The sequence below is a fragment of the Chenopodium album genome, chromosome 15 (assembly GCF_948465745.1).
Source record: "Chenopodium album chromosome 15, dcCheAlbu1.1, whole genome shotgun sequence".
Taxonomy (NCBI): domain Eukaryota; kingdom Viridiplantae; phylum Streptophyta; class Magnoliopsida; order Caryophyllales; family Amaranthaceae; genus Chenopodium; species Chenopodium album.
Genome location: NC_137848.1, coordinates 16,845,925 through 16,861,758, shown reverse-complemented (window position 1 = coordinate 16,861,758; position 15,834 = coordinate 16,845,925). Strand labels below are relative to the sequence as shown.

General features: G+C 34.9%; 1 pseudogene; it reads right to left on the bottom strand.

Annotated features, from left to right (window-relative positions):
- Positions 1 to 362: 362 nt before the first annotated feature.
- On the bottom strand, positions 363 to 1,201 carry LOC145582013 (nuclear transcription factor Y subunit C-3 pseudogene; annotated as a pseudogene).
- Positions 1,202 to 15,834: the final 14,633 nt, after the last annotated feature.

Genomic DNA, 15,834 nt, shown 5'->3' with positions numbered 1-15,834 from the left:
AGTGGTAACACTATCATTTAAGAAAAAACTTAAACAAGCTTAGATAATTATAGTTTTTTCTATTTTTGTAACACCAAATAATTGATGTTTTTTTAGCATAAGTGTTTTTGTGACAATAGGAATCCATCTCCATTCTTTTTCTAGCTCAAGTGTTTTAGTGACACTATATAAACGAGGCAACCATTCAATCACAACTCACTAACACAAAATAACTTTATAATTAACCAAGTGGGCAATCATATTAAGTCTGAATTAATGATAAAATGACCAACTTGATTCATTAAATAAATTAAAATACATGCAATCAAACCACTAGGTTATGTAAAATAATTATCATATGTTAATTAAAAATAGCTCTTAAACTAAAAATACAACCCTTTGGGCTTTTGTATGTTCCATTATAATGGTCAAAAATCTGGTGGAGGCCAAGCAGATTGTTGACTATGATGAGACAAATAATTAGGCCACCCTCCATAAATATTATTCTTACTATTATCAAATCCTCCATTATTTACCTGTTCATGTTGCTGATCAACTCTCTGATTCATCTGTAACCCCTTACTTAGCCCGGTACCTGCAGCGTTGCCTACAGAGTAACCCTCATGCTGCTGCTGATGCTGATGATGATTACCGATTACGCCGAGGCTGCTAGAAGCTGCTGTATTCATCATGACATTCATGGGTGGGATAGTGGAGGTAAGTGGTTTCTCTCTAGGCAAGATATCAACCAAAAAATCGAACAAGTCTGTCGTCGACAGTGCAGCTGATATGTCTGCTTTCTGCAGTGTCTTTCTCTTACCCTCTTCAGTACAGCTCCATGCTCTGAGGGTTAAGTCCTGTATGAACATTTCGCAGGCTCGGGACAACAGCACCGGAGCATCAGCCGAAATCATACGTACATTATCATCAGACTTCATGATTTTCTTTATTCTTGCTAAAGGCAAGCTGTGGTTTCTGAAATCAACAGCTTGACTGCTCTCCTGACACTGACTTTCCCAGAAGCCCTTCAGCTGCTGCAGCAGGAGGTTGCCGGAACCGGATGGTGCTGAATCAACATGGGGTTTTTGTGGTTGCTGGTCATTAAACCGAGGAGTGTTATCGACGAATGAGAGTTGCTGATCAGGGTAGTTAAAAGACCAATGGGAATCCATGTTTAATTAATTTAGAAGGGTGTGTATTTTTAAGGGAAGTTTGATGTAAGAATTTGAAAATTCGGTGTATTTTGAGAAATAAGATTGGACAGTGGATTATTTATGGAGTTAAAAAGAGCAAAAAAAAGTGACAAAATGATGGGGTATGATGGAAGAATACACTAAGCTTTTGATGCCAAAGAAAAGAAAAGAACAATGGAGTCATGATCATACTAGGGTGAAAATACCTATTGTTGCAGTTTTTAAAAGGGATATTAAATGGTTATCATTTGATTTTGCAATCAATAATTTTGCCAACTTTATTGAGTTAATTATACCTTTTAAAATTTGATTGAAATTAATAAATTTGTTGCATTGTCTACAATACATATTTTGTTTGTAGAACCTTTTTGAAATTTTCAAAAATAAGGTTTTTTTGTATAATTAACTATCAAATTTGCATTAAATACCATTATACATTTTTCTTTTCTAATTCTATAACTTTCTAAGTTCTGTACAACCTAGTCGGTCTAAACATCTACTTGCATTATTTTTATATAAAAAACAAAAAATCAAATCAAATTGATCAATGCAATTATCATTTTACTTTATAATTTCTAGGACATGCATTATAATATAAGTTTGAATATTTAAAGGTTATGTACCCTAATGTATGCTTTGGTCCGTCCTCGTGAAGTTTCTATTGTTTCAAAAGCATATCGACATTTTTAGATGTTTTATTGAAAAATTCTGTGTTGTAACTTTTTTTCTTTTATTGGCCTCCAACGTACCCTGTATAAATAAACTAAAATTTTACAAGCTAATTTAAGTTTTTATGTTAGTGTACCTTAGTTAATAGTTAGCGGGTATATCTAGGGAAAACATTATATATCTAACATGAATTTTCTCTCAAGTTTATATTGATGTACTACATTGCCACATAAACATTTTACGATGTTTCAGCTCATTCATAAGCAAATAAATCTATGTGCTTGAAATTAAAAGTAATTAGCACGAGAAATTGTGCTTAAGGTCCTGTTTGGCAAAAGTAACGGTGGCGAGTAGCTTTTAGCGGTCGATCGGCGGATAGCTATTAAGGTAGCGAGTAGCGGTCAATTAGTAGTGGGTAGAGTTTAGCAGTCAAAGTAACGGTTGATAGTAATAGTGTTTGGCAAAAGTAACGTTTGCAATACTAAAATATCTCAAAATTTAAATAAATATTATTTACGAAGTAATAAAAATTTGTCAAACGCTACCCACTACTTCTAAACGCTACCATTTTTAACGTTTGAAAAAAGCTACCTAGAATCGCTACCTTGTCAAATACTCCCAAAGTTTTTCCAGTAGTGTTCTAGCCGATCAAAACGCTAACCGCTACCTTAAACGCTACCACCAAACATGGCTTAAATGTTCCTACTTTAATCAAAACTTACTTTTTTATGAACTTATACTATCTCCGTTAAATGTTATGTGCAACTTTGGAGTATTATTTGTGAGATATAAAATATTCCAAAGGGAGGTAGTATAAAAAGTTTAGTCATTTAAATAATACTCCTTATAAGATTTTAATCAATTTTTTTAAAAAATACAATTAAAAGATTGTGTGACCCTTCTTTCAAAAGTGAACCCTATATCAAATATAACCCACCTTTTGAATTTCTATATAAAAAGTCTCATCTGTTATATTATGTTAAATTTATTTCTTTTGAATAGATAAACCAACTTGTTACATACTTCGTCTCTGATTCGTAGTATATTTCTTTCTACTATATACTTCGTATTAAATTTGACCAAGTTGTAACTTGATGCATATCAATTGGTCACTCAATCAAACCCATGCATAATATTTTTTTTTAATTTTTTATTACGGTAAAGTATTATACAAACCGTATTTCTACGACAAAAGGTACGTCCACGATAAGCTAAAAAAATAAATAGTAAAGATACGAGGAGGAGTGATCATTATTTTGATAAAAAGTTTTGTCTTCAATATTTTTGGAAAGAGCTACTACAGCGTGATCTATGCCTGGAGTGGTAAATTGTTTGTTTTTGTTATACGAAGTATAATTAAACAAACAAATAAAGCTTTTTTGAATTGACTGATCTCTTAGCTTTTTATTTGCTGCTAGTCTAAGATAACATCATGATCATGATAAATACTATTATAAAAATTTAACAATTTAAAAAGTTGGGAGAACATTTGTATGATTGAGTGCGCTTGCTTGGCAAAGCTTTCAAGGCACCCCAACCTATTGGAGGAACAGTTGTAACAAGTGTCAAATGTTACCATAATGCGCCAATAAACCCTAAATCAGAAGTGGTAATCAGGTCATTTGGAATGATTTTGATTTAAATGAGTTATTTTTTTAGACATTTTGTTTTAGAGATTGAGACTCTAAGGATATTCGAGGCCTATTTGAATTTAGAATCGTAACAGTTAGCTAAAGACTTGATCGAGATAGTAATTCTCAAATTCACCTAGGTTCCCACTTACCAAACATCTATTTTGGTTATATTTAGAATTTTAGAGGTGACAAATGATTAATTTAGATGATATTTTGATCTGTTTGTATTTTTGAGTAAACTTTGAATTTAGGTTAAATGATTCATACAAGTACGAAGTATCAAGTATAATTTAATTTTGTTATGTGTTTAGCCAAGCTTAATGTGTTAAGTAGGGTTAAGGTTACGAATTCAATGTTTTTAACATATGGAGCTACAACATTTTAAATTAGTGATGATATACAAGTGTATAATACATCTAGAAACAAATAAAACATTCTAGGGCATGCAATGCAACTTTAAGAAATAGAAAAATAAAGACAAAATTACACATGAAAATAATTGTGTACCCCTCAAATAAAATCATTTTCTAGGAACTACTTCTGAAATTCCACTATAGAAATAAAGGAAGACAAATGAATCCAAAGATCGACGCGTACAATGTTGTTGATAATTACTTTAAAATCGTATAAACTTGGGTCCATAATTGAAAATCATTATCAAAGTTGAAAAGTTTCATGCTTGAGGGTTGAGGTGTACAATGTCTGTACTTGTTTTCCAAAGCCATCAAGTTTTATATCATCATTAGCTAGGTTTTGATATCCTAAGAAGTCAGCATATTTATTGGTATCACCAACTATTTGAACTAGTATCCCATACATATCACTGAGTAACTTTGTTCCCCTTCAATTCAAAATAAGTACTTTATTTATTTATTTTGACTTTTTTACTATTCACTTACTAATTTATTTTCAATATTGATGCTTACATATAGAGTTAAACATAATCTTGTGGGTATTGATAAGTCGTCTTAATATATGCATGCTTTGTGAATATCAATTTTTTTTATTATTATTTATAATTATAAATAATTATTACTCCTACTTATAAATATTATTACTCCTTATATGTATAATTATTAGTCAAAGTTTCATACTTCTTCCGTCCCTTAATATAGTTCCCATTTACTTTTCACGGTCTCTAAAACGTATTTTAAGCTGGCTATATCTCTATTTTCATACGCATAAAAATTATAAAAACTTGATATTAATAAAATATATAATGTGACGAATTCAACAAGATCCCACATGAACATATATATAATCTCTTATAAATAAATAAGAATTTATGGTCAAAGTTTGACTCAAATAAGTCAAATGGAAACTATATTAAAGGACGGAGTATGTACTAACAGATGTGCTAATTTAACTGGGACATTTATTTTGAAATTAAGGGTGTATTTAACATACTTTCTTCATTATTTTAAGTACATTGATTTGTCCAGCACATACTTATAGAAAAAAAAATACTGTATTATGTAAGACTATAACTGGCCTGAGTTTGTTTAAGTTATAAGGGAAAAAAAAAAAGATATAGTGAAGTTATAGTTTATTACAAATATAAAGTAAGGGATCGATCGATGTGAAAGAGGAGAAATAACTATATATATATGTTGAGGTGATTTGAGATTGTACAATAGTAGTAGTACTTTTTTTTTTTTTTTTTTTTTTTTTTTTTTTTTTTTGAAAGAAAGCAAGGCACATGTCCATGAGTACAAGGCGAAACAACATCCGGACAATGATTTATCCAAACTTGTTCAAGACCGAGAGGGACAATACGTGCTAAATGGTGCGCAACGTAGCTTCCTTCTCTTTTTACATGTGACCAAGCAATAAAAGAAAAATAAGAACTAACATCAAGGACATCCTCTAGAAGCGAATCCAAATCTGAGAGATAAATGGTAGCAATCGAAAGTCTCTTATGATCCCCTGACAATCCGATTCAAGAATTACTTCCTTGACTTCCTGCTTTCGTGCCAAGCTTACTGCAAATAATATAGCCTTGCATTCAGCAAGCTCAGGGTCCCAGTTACCCCTAATCCTTCTCGTTCCTAAGAAAATAACCTCCCTCAAGTGATTGCGTGCTACCACACCTAGCCCAATCCAGCCTTCATCCCTGGTGGACACATTACAATTTAATTTAATGCATCCTTGAGGAGGGGGAATCCGTCTGGAAGGGCTTTTGTCCATCACTTTCAACTTGCAGCCATAAATCCGAGAAGCATACTTATCATAGTCCTCCACCAGCTGATGCATTCAAGAGATGATGACTGTAGACACCTGGTTGTGTCTCCCCAACAACCAAACCCAGTGATGAGTACCTTTCACGTCATTGATTATAGAATGAGATGAAATGTTGAAGATTCTCGTGAATTCTTCTAAAAAGTTTTAATAAAAATATTCATTTCCTACTTCGAAAATCATTCATTTCGTATCCTATTTATGAAAAACGTCCAATCCAATTTAGTTTGGTTTATAATATGGGTCCAATAATTTGTAGTTGGATGGGGCTTGAAAAGATCTTTCCAACGATATATTATAAGCTCAATTCTGAGTTATAACGAGGAAGTTATGGTCAAAATACTAAATTGGGCCTAAAACGGATTGTATGTACGGGCCCTATTATTATGTGGAGGGTCCATTAATTATAATTGTATTCCTAAAGTCATTAGGATTTATCTTAATCTTCTATAATTATGTAGAAGGTTATTTTGAGTTCTAAAGGGATTATGATTGAGAATTATAATTATTATTTACTTTGAAAAGATAAAGAATTCTACATCGGATAAAACATGTGTTTTAAAAAGGATTAAATCTGATTTAATAAAAGATAAGTACGGACTCCGGCTAACCCAATTTGATTGGAAGTCGGATTCCATAAGAATTTTATCGTACATCATCTATCGCGCCGCAATAGCACCGATAGGCTTATCGCTGTGCGATGGCGCTATCGCGTCGCGATGATCCTGTCGCGTGGCGATGGAACCAGTTTTAGTCCGATTCGAATTCTGACTCTTTTCTGATCGTTTTCTGTCATTTTCTCTATACATAGGGATGATTTTCTCCGTTTTCATTCACCAAAAATCACCCACAATCATCATCTTTTCCCTCTCTTTAAGCTAAAGTTTATTCTTTCTCTCTCTCTTGATTTTCTAAGCCTTTTCTACAACTTTTTACAAACATGCACCATACGTTCTTCACGAGACTTAGACACACATAACCAAGCTCGAATTTTCCTTAGACCTCGACGTGAAAGGTTGATAGTTCTGAGGCTTTGGTCCCAAATCTATATTTCAATTAATATTATTTTAATTGTTTGATTTAAAATTTTCCTTGAAGTTACTAACGTGTGTTTTGTTTTGATAGAAAGAGGTACGAGGCATCAAAGTAATTAATTTGATTACTTAACTATTCTTTTGATATAGAAATCATGCTTAGATTATTTTAATTCCTAGTATCATGTTTAGGGAGTTAATTAATATTTTTAATATTTTATTGCTTCCCAGTATCATGTTAGGAATCAGTGGCGGAGCCAGGATTTATAATTCGGGGGGACAAATTTCAAATGTTTGATAAAATCGACAAAAATTTTAAGAAAAAAAAGATGATCACATAAATTGCTTAATATATATTTTTGTTATGGACAATACAATTATTTATATATGGCAAAAGAGGAGTTTTTATAAGTGTCATTGCATATTAAGAAAATTATCAAAAAAAAATATATAATTTTTTTGTTTGGTGAACCCCAATTGTAAGCTATGTGAACCCCGATGATCGAAAAATACAATTTATCAAATATTAAGCGTTTAAACAATCTGAAAATATATATAAAGGGATTTGGGTTACATTCGAAGAAAATAAAACACAACTTTATTTAACTAATAAAATTATTACAATGTGTTCTAAAAATAAAATTAGAAATTTAGTTCTAAAAACTATAAAATAAAATTTTTGAATTTAGGCACACATAATTAAAGAGATAAATAAGACGGAGATATGTCTTCATTACAAATAGTTGAATAGCACATTATTAATCATTATAAAAAAGGTAGTACTTGATTAAATAGCTAGAGGTTTAAGAACTTATAATACTTTAAATTTATAACTTATATATAATAAAATGAAATCCAAAACAAGTATATAAAAAAAAAGGAAAAAATCCAAAAACAAGAAAAAGAAGTTAAATGACAGCACTTTGTATAAACTATAAAATGAAATAAATATTAAGTCCAAAAAGAGGAGGAAAAAAAAAAGTATACAAAAAAATGTTTGAGTGAAGAGTCGAAACTTGGAAGAACTATAAAATGAAATAAATATTAAGTCCAAAAAGAGGAGGAAAAAAAAAAGTATACAAAAAAATGTTTGAGTGAAGAGTCGAAACTTGGAAGAACTATAAAAGGAAATAAATATTAAGTCCAAAAAGAGGAGGAAAAAAAAAAGTATACAAAAAAAAAATGTTAGAGTGAAGAATCGAACTAGGAACAAGAGGAGATATGAAAGTCTTATCCAAGGCCCAACAACCACTAGACCATCTCTTAACTTTGTGATAGATATTGTCTATGTAATGTATATAAGCGTATTCCTGTATCTTTGTATGCTAAAGATTTTTTTTTTTTTTTTTTTTTTTTTTGTTTTGAAAATGGGGGGACAGCATGTTCCTATAGTGGCTCCACCACTGTTAGGAATAAAGCTTTGATTTCATTTTTATTGTTTAGTGACATGGTAGGATTTGTTATTAATCTTGTTAGTATCATGCCTAGGATCTTGCTAATAATGTTATGCTTTGATGAGATTGTTATGATGATGATGATTTGTGGAGTTGATGTTATAATCATTATGTTGCTTGATATTATTGTTATTGCTTGATCACGTCCTCTTTTACAAGTTTAAAGGAAATTTGTACTTGAAATCACGCTTAATAAGATAATTAATAATTTGATTTAGGCTAATATGATTTTAATTCAAGTTATCGCTAATAATAGATTTATTTGTGCATTAATATTCAACCAACATAGATTAAACAGGTTTAGGATTAATATAATGATTGTATGTTGATCGAAAAACGCACATGAATATGAGGAGAACAAAGTAGAGGCCTATTAGGGCGAGTTCAATCTCTTTTAGGTTGGATTCGTACCATCATCCCCGAATGTCCAGTCATGGTTTAAGACCACAATGGAGTTAGCGATCTCTGTGATCGTAAAGGGGTGTAACCTTCACCTCGTGAACGGTTTACAAGTTCCTAAAACTTGTTGGCGACTCTTTTACCCTATCTTCCTTCCCTTTGAATGCCACCATACTTAAGTGCATGATCACAGTGGCGCTCAAAGTTGGATGTTTGAAATATTCCCTATAATGACCATGTGAGGGGTGTCTTTTTTATTAAAAACCATATCATTTCGCCTCCTCCAAATAAGCCATAAAAGAGCAGCGCCTTTCTATTGCAGCTTCACATTCGTCTTGCCCCACTCTTCGAACACATCCTTGAAATCAGAAAAAGTGTCATCCCAAACAAGCTGCTCATAGCAGGCGTCAAACCACAAGTCACGAACTGCAGGACAGGTGAATAATGCGTATCTTAATGTATGTGGTTCATTTTTGCACCAGGTGCAAGACACATCCTTTGACATATGTCGGTATTTCAGAAAGGATTTTACAAGTAAAGTCTGAGTATATGTGCGCTATAGCATGTGTCTGACTATTGGAATGGTGTCCAATTGCCAAATTTTCACCCAAGCTTGATGGAATGTGTCAAAGTTACAACCTTTTCCTATCAGTGTCTGACTTTTGAAATGTGTCCAATTGCCAAATAGATATATTGAGTATTATCCATCCTTGGAGAAGGCCCAAGTGAGACAATCACTGGGAGCTCTAATACTCAGGGGATAGATCGAATGCAAGCCACATCTCGTGCTATAAAAATGCGATCCAGAAGGTCATGGTTGATGTAAAATCAGTTATGATTATGTTCCCCTTCTCGTCTGCTACCCAAGAATCCTCCCATATTTTGATGTTACACCCATTGTCAACTCTCCATATAGGCCCCTTCTCCATGAGATACCCTGCCCCCAAGATACTTCTCCACGAGTGACTATAGGTTTGACCAGCAGAAGTGCTCATGAAATCACCTTTTGGGTAATATTTCATTCTCATGACTTTACTCAAAAGGGTGTCAGGTTTAGAAATTAGCCTCCAAGCTTGACGCCCAAGCATAGCGTCATTGAATACATCCATATCTCGAAAGCCAAGCTTTCCCAGACATTTGGGGGGAGCATATATAGAGAATCTCAATTAACCTAGTGAACTTTTCTTCCTGTGTCCAAGATTCCACACCAGAATCTAGCTGTCATTGCTCGAATTTCATTGATCACACTAGCGGGAATTTTGTAGACACTCATGATATAAGTTGGGATTGCTTGAATGATCGACTTGATGAGAGTTTCCTTGCCGGCTTGGGAAAGTAGCTTTTTCTTCCACCCTTGGAGTTTCTTCCAAATTCTTTCTTTTAGAGCTGCAAAGACATATTTCTTCAACCTTTCGATAATGGTAGGAATCCCGAGGTATTTTCCATGATCATCTACCAAACGCAATCCTAACAGTTCCACCAACTCCTTTTGCTTCGATTGGCAAACATATTTGCTAAATGATACCTCCGACTTATCAAAATTGATTTTTTGTCCGGAAGCTGCTGCATGACTGTTGAGGATGTTAACTATCTTTGAGCATTCCGTTCGGTTGGCCCTGGAAAATAGCAAATCCTCATCTGCAAAAAAGAGGTGAGAAATTTCAGGACCATTACGTCTGGCCTTTAATTTGCACCATAAATTTCTCTGTTCAACACTACTTTGGAAAGAAGTCCAAAAAAAGCATCTGCGATCATTATGAACAAATAAGGAGAGAGGGGATCTTCTTGTCTCAATCCTCGGGAGGGCTTGACATTTCCACCGACTACCCCATTAATAATGAAGGAGTAAGTAGTAACAGTCGTCACACAATTCATAACCACCCTAACCCATCTACTAGCAAAACCCAGTCTCAAGAGAAGTTTTTCTAGAAAGAACCATTTGACTTTGTAGTACGCCTTACTCATGTCAAGTTTAGGGCAATGGTTCCTTTGTGGCTTGTACTTCTCTTTTTCATGGTGTGAAATAATTCCAAGGAAATTAGAGCGTTATCAGTGATCAATCTTCTCGGGACAAAGGCACTTTGATTTTCAGAAATATTCCGGGAAGAATTGATTTCAATCTCATTAACAAAGCTTTCGACGCAATTTTGTATATTACATTACAAAGAGCAATTGGTTGAAAGTCAGACATAGAGTACGGAGATTTTACCTTCAGAATTAAAACAATATTAGTACGGTTTTCTTCATCCGAAGAGCACATGCCATGAATAATACTAAGAACATGATTAGAGACATCGTCTCCAATAATATGCTAGAAATTTTGATAAAAGATGGCATGAATTCCATCGGGCCCCGAAGCTTTGCAAGGGTGCATTTCACAGATTGCTCTATATATCTCATCTTTAGTGTATGGCTAGAGGAGTTGATCATTAATTTCATTGGATACGGCAGGGGCTATAGCATTGAGGACCTCTTCGCATTGAGTGTCAAGGTGCGTGCAAGAAGAAAACAAATTGGAGTATTAACTTTCTGCTATCTCTTTAAAATCTTCTACATCAGTATACCATACTCCATCAGCATCAAACAAACCTGTAATTTCATTCTTCTTTTTCCTTTGCGACGCCTTGTGGTGAAAGTACGAAATATTACTATCTCCGTCTTTTATTTCTGCTGATCGAGACCTCAAAAACCAATAGGCTTCCTGTTTATCAAGAACATCTTTCCTCTTCTTTTTAAGCTATGTACACATTCGAATATGATCATCCGATATTTCCTTCCCCTGTAATTCTTGTAGTTCTTTATCCAGGGAATCAATCTGTTAATTGAATTTGACACACCGCTTACCACTCCAATTTCTGAGAGACCCCAACATCAGACCCAACCTATCCAGCATACCCTTCCCCTCAGACTCGTTCCAAGCTGATTTAACAGTCTGCTCACAAGAGTCTTCTGGTAGCCAAGCTGTTTCGAATTTGAAGTTCTTCTTTCCCCATCGTCGCTTGCGTTTGGGCCTTTTTTGTCGCACAAAAATTGGGGAGTGATCTGATTTAACTCGCACAAGGTGTTTAACATGGAAATCTGGGAACAAATCAAACCACTCCTTGTTTGCCAAAATGATCGAGTCTTTCACGCACCATTGTAGCAGCAGTAAGTCTCCTCTCCCATGTAAACCACTGGCCTTCGAAGCCTAGATCGCGCAGTTTATAGTCATCTAACACTTTCCGAAAGCCGTCAATTTCTCTCCTCTCCTTCTCAGAACCTCCCTCATTTTCTTCCATACTCAGAATTTCGTTGAAATCGCCTCCAATTAAGACCAAGCCATCAAGATTTTCACACAAAGTACGAATCAAATTCCAGGTGTGATGCTTCTCACTATTACCTGGCCACTCATAAATGCCAATGAAATTCCAAGACGAATTTCCTTGTTCCACTCTCCCACAAATGTGATTGACGAAGTATGAGATGAGATCATAAGTCATAATATCCCTGTTCTAATACAGACATAAGTCTCCCGCCTTACCCACACTACTAACACCAAAAGCACTATTAAAGCCTAACTTGTTTTTTAAAGCTTTCGAAGCTACATTGCTTATCATGGTTTCCGAAAGAAAATCAAGGTTAGGGGCAAGAGAGGTGTACCACTTGCGTAGTACTCAAAATGCACGAGGGTTGCTAAATCCTCAGCAATTCCAGCATAGTGTATTCATTGCTTTTTGAGGGGTTGATTGCAGCCAACGCCCTCTACTTATTTTACCCCGTCTCCGACATGAATAGGATTAGAACTTTTGGTTATTTTATTTATTATATCTTCCTCCACCTGCTCATGTCCTCTCTTTCGAATCCCCTCCTTCAATATGCTGCTTGTGTCACAACCCTATAAGTGTCCAGCAATATTTACTCTTGTTATCCTTTTCCAACTCCGTCCCGATGTCATAGTTTCATCAGGATTTTGCTTAAAAGGATTAGCATGTGTGGCCATGTGAACTTTTTTACTGGCAGAAGAGGGAGGATAGTCAATAATACGACAAATGTTGTTATTTGTACTACTTATGAGCACCTTCCCACTTACTGACTTCTCAACGTTAAATTCCCCATCAGACTCCACTAGCATAGGACTCACATCCATTCCTTCCTCTGCTTCATTAAGTACCCCCTCTTTCACCTTCTCCCCCTCTTCTACGACATTCAGATCTCCATTTTTATTATTTTTATTTATCAAGTCCAGCCCTCTAGTTTTGAGCACCCTTTTGGATCCTTCTTGTTCATGTTCAATCATTAGCCGAGCCTCTCTTTCCCTTGGAAAAATGATAGCTAGCTTCCCCTCCATCTGGTCATTTGCTTTTCCAAAAAGTAGTTTTCTAGCAACTCTTGGAGGTCCCAATTTAATGGTACCAGGGTCTTCATAATTTTGCGGCTTTGGAGTGGAACCCACTCTGAGATTTTGTCTCCATTTTTTTTCCTTCTCTCTCTTAGCAAGACTGATTCTTGAGCGGTTTCTCGGAGTAACATGTAGCCATGGCCCCTACAGAAATACAAGAGCCTCCTCATTGTCCCTAGTACTTTCCTTGAACTGACAGTCTCTATCAGTATGGTTAATCCTCCCACGGAAGAATTAAAAGTCTGCCAGTCTCTCATACTTCCAATCTATCCATTTCGTAGTACTAGAACCTGTAGCAAGCAGTAACCCTCTTTGCAGAGGCTTGCGAACATCCACCATAACCTTCAATCGAACAAACTCATTCCAACCTAAAGGGTCCTCATCATCAAAATCGACAAAGCCACCCAAAAATTCACCGACATCATGCATTATAGATTTGCATCTTTTATTGAAAGGTACACAAAGAGTAGCCGAATCCACATAGGGGTATGTGTAAAGCTGATTTCAAAGGGTTGTTCGTCTTTATGGAGTTCTTTCAACAACAATAGTAGTACTTATAAATTTCCGATAATTGTAATATTACCCTCAAATTTTCTGGCTTCGCCCCTAATTTAGGTATTGTATGTTTTATACATATGGTATAACATGGGAAACATATGACAATGAAAGAAGGCCCACAATTCCCCAACACCTTATGATAATGAAAGTATTGTATGTATTGCATATTGTACAACATGGGCAACTTATGACGTACAATATCAACAAAAAAAAAATTAAGGTTAGATGAATGACCCTACTGAATAGGCACCTCTCACATATTAAGTCAGCTCAGTTCTGCAGGTAAACGCTTGAGAGTAGAAGGGAGGTAAGAGAATCCCCTTAATTCTAAGAAAATGTAGTTGGTGCCCTTGGTGGGGCTCGAAATCATGACCTCAAACTCACAAGGTGAGTTCTCCAAGTATTGTATGTATTATGGTATAACATGGGCAACTTATAGAGCTGTCAATTCCGGTAAACGTGTCGGGTTTAGGTCAAGTAAGTGTGGGTCGGGTTAATATCGTAAACTATGCGGGTTGGGTCATTCTTGAGTCCGGTCACGTCGAGTCATACATCTTATTGGGTTTAGATCAGGTTTAGGTCGGGTCAATAACAAGTCGAGTTACATTCGGGTCGGGTGCATAATAGGTCGGGTTTGATTCGTATTTTCACGGGTTAAAACGAGTTAGGGTCATTCTCGAGTTCGAGTCGAGTTTAGTTCAAATCAATAATTTGCAGGTTATAATCAGGTTGGCTCATTCTCGGGTTCGGTTCAAGTCAATAATTTACGGGTTATAATCAGGTTGGGTCATTTCCAAGTCGGGTCATTCTCGGGTTCAAGTCAAGTTCGGTTCAAGTCAATAATTTGCAGGTTACAATCAAGTTGGGTCATTTCCAAGTCGGGTCATGTTTGGGTTCGGGTCTCAAATATTGGATTAATCTAGGTTTAGGTTGATTTCAGGTCGGGTCATATCAGGTTCGGGTACATTTTTTGGGTCAGTTTGTTAACAATTCATGTAATGACATTCACGTTTAATCATTATCAATTTCTTCATTTATTGTAAGAGAAATAATTTCTAAAAAGTTTAAATTGGAGCTAATTAGTTCAAATAAGTTTAGATAAGATTAAGATATTCATAATAAGTGACAATGTAACTATATAACTATACTTTGATCAATAGTAATAAGCTGGTCTAAAATTAATTTAAGGTGATTTAAAATCAGGTCATGTCAATAATAGGTTAGGTTGAGCTCAAAATGGGTTAAGAACAATTCGGGTTGAATTTTTGTCAGGTCAATAACAAGTCGTGTTAATTTAGGGTCAGCTAGTAATAGATCAAGTTGAATTTCGGGTCGGGTTAGTAATAGGTCGTGTAAAATTCAATTCGGGTCTGTTTAATAACATGTTGGGTTAAATTCGGGTTGGGTTAGTAACATTTCGGGATAAATTCGGGTTTTGACGGGTTAAAACGGGTTTGGGCCAATCTCGGTTCAGGTCACTAATTTACGAGTTGTATTCAGGTTGGCTCATCTCCAGGTCGGTTCATGTTCGGGTTCGGGTCTCAAATACTCAAATTAAATCGAGTCTAGGGTTGGTTTCAGGTCGAGTCATGTTTGGTTCTGTAGGGAATGTTTCAAGCATCCCACACTTGAGCCCCATTGCGATCATACACTTAAGTATGGTGGCGTCCAAAGGGAAGGAAGCTAGAGCAAAAGAGTCGCCAACAAGTTTTAGGAACTTGTAAATCGTTCACAGGGTGAAGGTTACACCCCTTCACGATCCATGAGATCACTAACTCCATAGTGGTCTGGAACCATGACTTGATATTCGGGGATGAAGGTACAAATCCAACCTAAAAGAGATTGAACCTGCCCTAAATAGGCCTCTACTTTATTCTTCTCATATTCATGTGCACTTCTGACTAACATACAATCAATATATTAATCCTAAACCTGTTTATCTATGTTGGTTGAATATTAATGCACAAACAAAACTATTATTAGCGATCACTTGAATTAAAATCACATTAGCCTAAATAAAATTATCAATTATCTTATTAAGCGTGATTAAAAGTACAAATTCCCATTAAGGCTGCAAAAGAGGGCGTGATCAAGCAATAACAATAATATCAAGCAACATAATAATATATTATTGATACAACAAATCATCATCATAATAATAATCCCAATCTCATCAAAGCATAATAATAATAGCAAGATCCTAGGCATGATACTAACATGATTAATAACAAATCCTAGCATGTCACTAAGCAATAAAGATCAAAGCTTTAGCCCTAACATGATACTAACATGATAAGA